Source organism: Acomys russatus, chromosome 1 (assembly GCF_903995435.1).
Source record: "Acomys russatus chromosome 1, mAcoRus1.1, whole genome shotgun sequence".
NCBI classification, from domain to species: Eukaryota; Metazoa; Chordata; class Mammalia; order Rodentia; family Muridae; genus Acomys; species Acomys russatus.
In genome coordinates, this window is record NC_067137.1 from 112,246,910 (window position 1) to 112,255,155 (window position 8,246).

General features: G+C 47.2%; 1 pseudogene; it reads left to right on the forward strand.

Moving 5' to 3' along the window:
- Positions 1 to 3,301: 3,301 nt before the first annotated feature.
- LOC127193873 (serine protease inhibitor A3C-like) lies at positions 3,302 to 8,024 on the forward strand (annotated as a pseudogene).
- The last annotated feature ends 222 nt before the right edge of the window (positions 8,025 to 8,246 follow it).

Consider the following 8,246-nt stretch of genomic DNA (forward strand, 5'->3'; position numbering starts at 1 on the left):
GTCCCAATTCCAGACAGAAGACACTTGATAGTAGAGTGTTTATACTTTGGCTCTTGGTTTCTTGGCAGGACAGGCAGGCTGACGGGGGCCAGTTTAAATGGTAGTGGCAGTGCTCTATGTGAAGAAACAGGAAACGGAGCTCTTAACAAGAATGCTATCCATCTATCACCCTCTAGTTCACAGATTTGGCTCAAGGTTGTCCACTGAGCTCCCAAAGCAGTGTCCCCAACTAAAGGCCAAAAGTTCAACCCCCTGAACCTCTGGGGATCATGTCACATTCAAACCATAACACTTCACTCTGCAGCAAGATTCTGTTTTTCTGAAAGAAAACTGGACCAAACCCAAGCAGGGACAAGGGACTGATGCAACCATCTTTTCATAGCTCAAGCCTGTGACACTTACTGCCTGTATCTTCTCAGTGAGATGAAATGGATAAGTGGTGCTGATGAAGTGATAATGATGTTTTCACAGAAGACCCTCACTGTAGTGAAGAGTGTACCAACTCATTAATGAAGACCTCCTGACCTTGGTGATTTGGTACATTGCTTTATAGACCTAGATTATCTTGGGCCACTACTTAGTTCCCATAAATACTCATTCATCATCATTTAATTTATGAAATCAATGGGCCATTAAGCTTCATTTGTTAGGATTCTGTAGAGGGACAAAAGTTATAGAGTCGATCTATATAGAGAAAGGGAACTTATTAGAATGGCTTACAGGCTATGGTCCAGGTAGTCCAAGCATGGATACCTACTAACAGCAGGTCCAAGACTTAAGTAGTTGTGCAACTCATCAGGCTGAATTGGTCCTCTGGCTTTAGAGTTCCATAATTATGATCTATTTCCAGGGAAGATAGGGACTTGGCAGCAAGAGCAGTAATCAAAGACAGGGAGCCTTTCTTTTCCATGTCCTTTATATAGACTGCCAGCAGAAGCTGTGGTGTGCCATTCCACTTCGAATTAAGTAAGAAGGAATCCCTCTCAGGGTATACCCAGATGCCTAGGTTTTAGGTAATTCCAGATGTAGTCAAGTTGGCAACCAAGAATAGCATTCAAAAGCCCACCATGTGTTGCTCTATTGGCTATAGCCCATTAACCAGCAAACAATCACACATCAGAGCTGATGGATGGGAGAGAAGGTGACATCCAGTGGGTTTCTTGCTTAGAACAGTTAGGAGTTTCCACATAAGGGAGTGGTTCTGCTAGCAAGAACCTCTAAGTCTTGCCACCATTTTGTCCATTTCCAGTCAGAACACAGAATCCAAATGACATGGGCCAGCATTTCCTAAGAAGAGGGAGGAGTCCCTAGGGGATAAATAGGCATCAGTGTGCACTGTGGAGAAGGACACACCAGGGAGGCAGCAACTCTGAACATCATGACTCACCTAATACATCCGCTGTGCAAGTAATGTCCCTGATATCTTTCTCTCTGGGGACAGAAGAAAGAGCCTTCCAAGGACTTTGTGGTCATGGCTAGGGAACAAAGTCATAGTTTGGGGAAAGGTGAGGAGTTGATACTGGGACACTAGGTGGGAATCAGAGGACATTTCTGCAGTGCATGAAATTCTACTCTTCAGTCTGGGTCTTCATGCCTATGGAAGATGCAGGTACCAGGGACGATGATCCTGGAGAGTGAATGGAGCTTCATTCTTCTCATCCTCCACAGGCAGGAAGCACTGAGCACTTGCCTAGCCTGGGTGCTGCTGTAGAAGCCTGCGGGACACAGGTCAGGTACAGACTCCTACTGGTGGAGGTGGCATGCTGGCCATGTTCACCTCAGAGAGGGGATGCCTTGGGATCTGGGATGTCACTTCCCTTGTAAATGCCATGCCAGTAAGAAGGAATCCAGCCTCTCCTAGGGAAGAGAACAAGACTACAGCTCAGCCACTGAGCCAGGTCTCCTACCCAAACAGACTACGTTGCCTTCTCTGTAAATAATTTTGAACCACAATGTTCCTGAATGGTTTTCCAAAGAAATGGTTGCAAAGAAGTGCTGTGATAGAGCTGCAGCTCGTGGCTCCTCTGCAGGCATGTCACTGCCCTGGGGACATGTGGTTCAGCTCCAGCACCTCCATGCTCTGACCCGCAATTCTCTTCCTACACTCTTCTGGTCTTCTCTCCTCTCCTCACTCACTCTCACATTTCCCCTTTCCCCTCATTATACTTATTCCCATCTTTCTCCCCTCCTATCCAACTGCCTCTTTCCCTTCCCATTTCTCATTCCTTCTTTGTCTACCTTGTCCTCTCTCCTCCCTGTTCTTCTTCCTCACCTTCCAATTCCTCTGCTGTCTTCTTTCCTTGCAGAGTTGACAAACACTAAATCTAGGAGGTTATGTTTACCTCCATCACAAGCTTTCTACTCTGGTCACCACCACTTGGGTGTGTGGAGGTGATGGATCTGGACATCTCCACATCCACTCCCACACCAGTGATGAGCCAGACACATTTGAAAAATTATGTTACCTGGGTTACTCAACAGGCTGCCGAGAGGTCTAGATATTAGCTTGCCACCACACCACAACCCGGACAGCCAAAAAGAAATCTGGTCCATGTATCAGAGACTCAGAGAACATTCAATTTCTTCCCATCAGGTGACCTTCCTAGCCTGAGGCTATGTGGTGCACTGGAATGGTTGAAAGATTCTCTCCTTATTGATCCTTCTAATACCTGTCCTCTGGGGTGCCAGTGCATCATCATTCAGTCAGATGTCTCCAGTTCCACACAGTTGTCCTCCACACTCCCAGAAACATGCTCTAGACTCAGATCAGGGTGCTGAGATTACTTAGACATGTCATCAGGGGTTAGGGGGAGATATGGATGACCAAATGCATCTAAGGTTCCTTCCCTGAGTCCTGACTAGAGGTTGGTGAAGGGGAGTTGGGGTCAAGAACAAAGGATGAGGATTCCTTGTCTTCTAATGAGGCCTTATGCCAAGCCAGGAAAGGAGAGGGGACATTGAGATCACACAAGGCTTGTGCCCATCTCCAGGTGTTTTTCTTCATCATTCTGTGACCCTGGATTGCCTCTTCACATCTCTGGATCCTGGTTCTCTATTAGGAAAACAGACAAATAGAAAAATTGGTTACTGCAACAGCACTCCCTACAGTGGTAATAGGAATATATGATGTGGCACTGTCACCTGGGTGTCCAGAGCATCTTCCATGGATTGTTACCAATCAGAAAGAGGGCAGCAGGGTGGGAGCACAAGATAGGTCAGGTGAGAGACCTAGGAGATAAAGGCACACCCTTATTCTCCCAGACTCAAACAATCTTTTCTGTTCAACAGGAGAACAGAGAAGATGGCCCTTCTTGTAGCTGTGGGGATCTTGATGGCTGGGATCTCGCCTGCTCTCCTCTGCTACCCAGATGCTACACTGAGGAGGGGAACTGTATTCCATGATGAGCAACTCAATGGGACACTAGTGGACAGTCTAACATCTTACCCCAATGAAACAGACTTCATTTTTCAAACTCTACCTGGAGCTGGCTGGCAAGAATTGAGGTGCAAATATCCTCTTCTCCCCATTCAGTATTTTAGCTGCATTGGGTGTCCTGTTGCTGGGAGCAAAGAGCAACCACCTTACAGAGATCCTAGAGAGTGTCAAGCTCAGTCCCACAGAGACCTCTGAAGCAGACATCACTCAGGGCTTTGGGCACCTCCTGAACATGCTGAGCTAGCCAAGGGACCAGGTGCAGATCAGCACAGGCAGCACCATGTTTATTGAAAAGTGCCTGTTGATCCTGGCAGAGTTCAAGGAGAAGGCAAGGGCTCTGTACCAGGCTGAAACCTTCTCAGCCAACTTCCAGAAGCCTCAAGAGGCCAAAAAGCTCATCAATGACTATGTGAGGAAACAGACCCAGGGTAAATCAATGAAATGATCTCAGAACTGGATGACAGGATATCCATGGTGTTGGTGAATTACATCTACTTTAAAGGTGAGAAAGGCCACTGGTTGGAGAGTGGAGGGAAAGGATGTTGATTGGGTACCTATGTTGACAGGTTGACCACTGGAAAGTAGGTGGTCACAGTCTTGGAGACATGGATGCCCAAAGTCTTATTACAAGTTTTGCTTCTCCTCTGGGTTGTTTCTGGAAAGTAGTTGTGGTTCTTGGTTCATACTCAAAAGAAAATCAGTGCTCTCTGTCTAAGAGGGCTGATATGGGTTGTGACTCAAACTTACTGGCCAGCTGAATGTCATAGCTCACATGTCCAGTCCTTTCTGATGGGAAGAAGCCATGGCAACTCCCTGCAGTGACTGGGTCCCTCCAGCATTTCTACCATTCAATTACTAAGCAGGCCCAACCCAGCTTAGCTCTGTAGATCAGAGGAGATCAGGCACATTCAGGGTGGTATGGCAGTAGACAGACTGCAGACATTTCTAATACACCCCTGTAGGAAGTATCTACTACTGGTGGAGAGCTTCTGTCACAAGGATGGTTCAAGTGGGCTGGGGACTGCTTGTCCTTAAGGAGTCTTGGGACACTAATCTTAAGGGGAAAACGCAGCATGGCCCAGAGCAAGTGAAGAGCCTTGATGGCAGTTCCTATGTCGAATTCTGTGCTGAGCCCTTTCTTTAATGTGTAAGGAATCAGGGACTGGGGAAAAGCCATTAGTGAGAGAGAAGTGTCAGCCAAGCAATGCTCTGTGTTTAGTGACTGGCTGCTTTGTAGAATTTTGCTTTTGTAAAATTCTGAGACATGCAGACTGAAAGATCAGCATTCCCAAGACACATTCCTGAATCTGGGAATCTGATAAGTCTTTGGTGAAGGTTGGGTGGAGACAAGCTTGAGACATTATGGGTAAGGGTGCTTGGGAGAAAATCCATAAATCCTCCACCCACAACACCCTGCCTGATAGAGACCAGGGAGCAAGGAATATCCCAGAAATTAATTCCTAATGGAATTCGTGATGTAACAAGTCTTGGGATGACTCTGGAGCTGTATAAAAGATATCTGAGGGCAGAGGGAGGGCAGGTTCTGATGCTGTAGGCAAAAATTGCAGGTGTCCATAGACAGAAAATGAGGACAGTAGGACACAGGAGGAGTACCTGATATCCCCAGTGCTGCTGAGGGCTGGGAATGGTGGAAGAGGACTGATGGCCTGAAGGACTAGACAGGGCGTGACTGGCCTAAATCACTCCAGGACCCAAGGCCCAAAGCAGCCTGGCTGTGAGTTAGGATGGAATTTTAAGTTGCTGGATCCTGAGCCCAAGACATTGGTTCATAACTATGTGCCTTAATGTGCGTTGGTAGTGGGGACATAAACAAAGAATCTGGGAGGAAGATGGCCACAGTCCATGAGACAGGTGAGGACTCATTTCCCACATCTTAGCCAACAATATGTGGCATTATAACTGTTCATGGTAGGGAGAACTCAGGTTTTTCTTGTTGTTGTTGTTGTTTTGTCCTGTTTCCTCTAAAACCTGTTTCACAAGGCTTTGTCTTCTAAAGATGGTTTCCCAAGAATTAAGGGGTCCCCAACCCTCACCAGGCTCCACTTTTTCTCTTTCTGACATACAAAACCCCCAATCCCTGACTGTATCAGGAGCTCAAGTAGCCAGGCTGCAGTTTTTAGATTTCTGTTTTCAAACCAAGCCAGGAGACATTTTTCATCTCTAACAGGTTGACAAACTACCAAGGTGTAGTTTCAATTCAGCACTCTTGGTGACTAAATTGGGTTGATTACTGTGACAACTCAGAAGTTGAGCATAAAAGGGGTGGGGTTGAGTCCTTCTAGTGCTGTTATAACCTGATAATTTGCTTCATTTTCAGGCAAATGGAAGAGGGCCTTTGACCCTCGTGACACAATCATATCTGAATTCCAGTTGGATAAGATGAGGTCTGTGATGGTGCCCATGATGAAAATTGAGGACCTGACCACACCCTACTTCCAGGATGAGGCGCTGTCCTGCTCTGTGGTGGAGCTGAACTTCAGAGGTAATGCCAAGGCTGTGTTCATCCTCCCTGACTAGGGCAAGATGCAGCAGGTGGAAGCCAGCTTAAATCTAGGGACGGTGAGGAAGTGGACAGGATCTCTGAAGCCCAGGTGCATGTCTCCAGGACCCACAGCTGGCCTGGATTCCTGTCCTGCTGTGGACCTGAGGTCCACTGTTTTAGTAGTTCAGAATCTCACAAGTATCCAGTGGAGTCAGCAGGGGACAGGAAGAGTTGTGTCAAATTTCCCTCTGCTGTCTTGGATGTTTTGGTGCTTGAATTTACTGTTCTGTTTGTTTTTCACAAAATGAGATCCGCTCAAAACAGGAGCTAAGGTTGCCCCTGTCCCTAAAAGGCTATAAATTACAAGAAATCTTGAATGCGTCTTTGGAAGGCAGAGGGAAGTGTGGTGAGCTATCAATGTTGAGAGTCAGCTCTGCTGTGTGGCCATCTCGGCCATTTATCAGATAGTCACTTACCATTCATGGGATGGTGACTTGAGGACCTACTATGTGGGAAGCTCTGACATAGACCCTCAAAGTGTATCAGAGATTGAAACATAAACCTTATCCTCATGGGATTCCTTGTAAATTGAAGACGAGAGAGGTAGGGGGAGGGTAATACAACACTCATTATAAAAAGTGAAGAGATGAGAAGAGGTGAGGTTACAAAGGGGAGTGTCCACATGAGGAAAGCTGGAGTACTATCCACTGTGCAATTTCAAATAGAGGGGGCATTAGTTGATGTCTGAGGGTGGACATGACAGGAGAATGATAACTAGTGCATTAGGAAAAGCAAATCCCCTTGTTTTAAATACAAATGGAATGAGAGCTTCTCTCCTGTGAGATGGCTGGCTGTTAAAGCATGTGCCTCTGACATAAGTTGGGAAGATTCCAGTGATTCACTTCTCTTTTTTATTCTCAGGAGATTTGATGAGCTCTACCTGCCCAAGTTCTACATCTCGAAAGAGTACAGACTGGAAGACATCCTTCCTGACCTGGGCATCAGGGAAGTCCCCAAGGGCTGATCTGTCTGGGATCACAGGAGCCAAGAACCTGAGCCTCTCTCAGGTAAGCCAAATAGCACTGGTTAGTTAATCTTGGGTACATGAGTGTGAATGGTGGAAGCCATGTGGCTACATAAGGAAAGGTAAATGTGGTGGGAATTTCCTGTCTTTCTGAGATTCCTCATGCCTGGTGAGATAGATTATATCCCAGATCCTCCTGCTGACAGCACGCAGCCAGCCCTTCCTCTCCAACCTGGAGTCAACCTCACCCGGAAGGCCATGGTGGGGAAGTGTCTGTGATTGGGTTTAGACCACCATGGGTACCAACCTCTGCTGCTCTGCAGGGATGCCCACAATCCACTGCAGGGACAAAGCTTATCCAGCCTCAGCTTCTCCATTACAGAGCTGGGCCAGCACATCTTGACCATCACATAGAATAGTAGCACTAAAGGGAAAATGAAGTGATCTGTGGCAGTTCTGATGAAAAGCCTAAGAATAGGAGAGAAGATGCCTGAAAAGCATCATAGTACATTCCCAGGTGCACAGCCTGGGAGTGCCTGATGTTTGCCCATTGCCCACTCGGAGCCCTAGGCTCAGATCTGAATCTGCAGGACATGGAGGTCTGGCAGTGTGAAGCCATGTTCTGTGCACTGTTGTTGTACATACCACTGAGGCTGGAGCTGGAGGGATGCTGAAACCTGCACCAGCTGCTGGCACACTGGCTGTGCCCTGTGGGGATGTTGGGAGGATTGTTATGTGGAAATGCCTGCCATTGCCTACTCCCATCCTCCAGTGTGTACTGGGTTTGAGGGCAACACATATTCAGACACTGAGCAGACCCAACACATGCCTCATCTCAGACCCTGAACAGAGACATGGAAAACTCAGGGTTATAGTTCATGATAGGAAGAAAGAAATTCACCAGCACATGAGGCCAGCAGGCCCTGTGTGCTCCAGGCTTCTCTGCTGCCCTCCCTGGTCTCCAATAAGTATTGTGTTTTTCCCCACAGCTGGTTCACAAGGCAGAGCTGGACATGACTGAGAGAAGCACAAGTGGAACAGCTTCCTCTCTCCAAAATTGAGGGCTACATCAATGACTATGGACAGGCCATTTATGTTCTTTATCACTGGCACAGACCCCCTGTATAACTACTTTATTGGCAGGTTAACCAAGCTGAATCGATGCTAGAACTTCCGAAGATTTGGGGCTTCTTCCCAGGAGCCAGGGAGTGAGCCTCTATGGGGGTCCCTGTGTGCATTTTGGCCTCCATACTGTGACTGGTGAGGACACACCTGGACTGCAC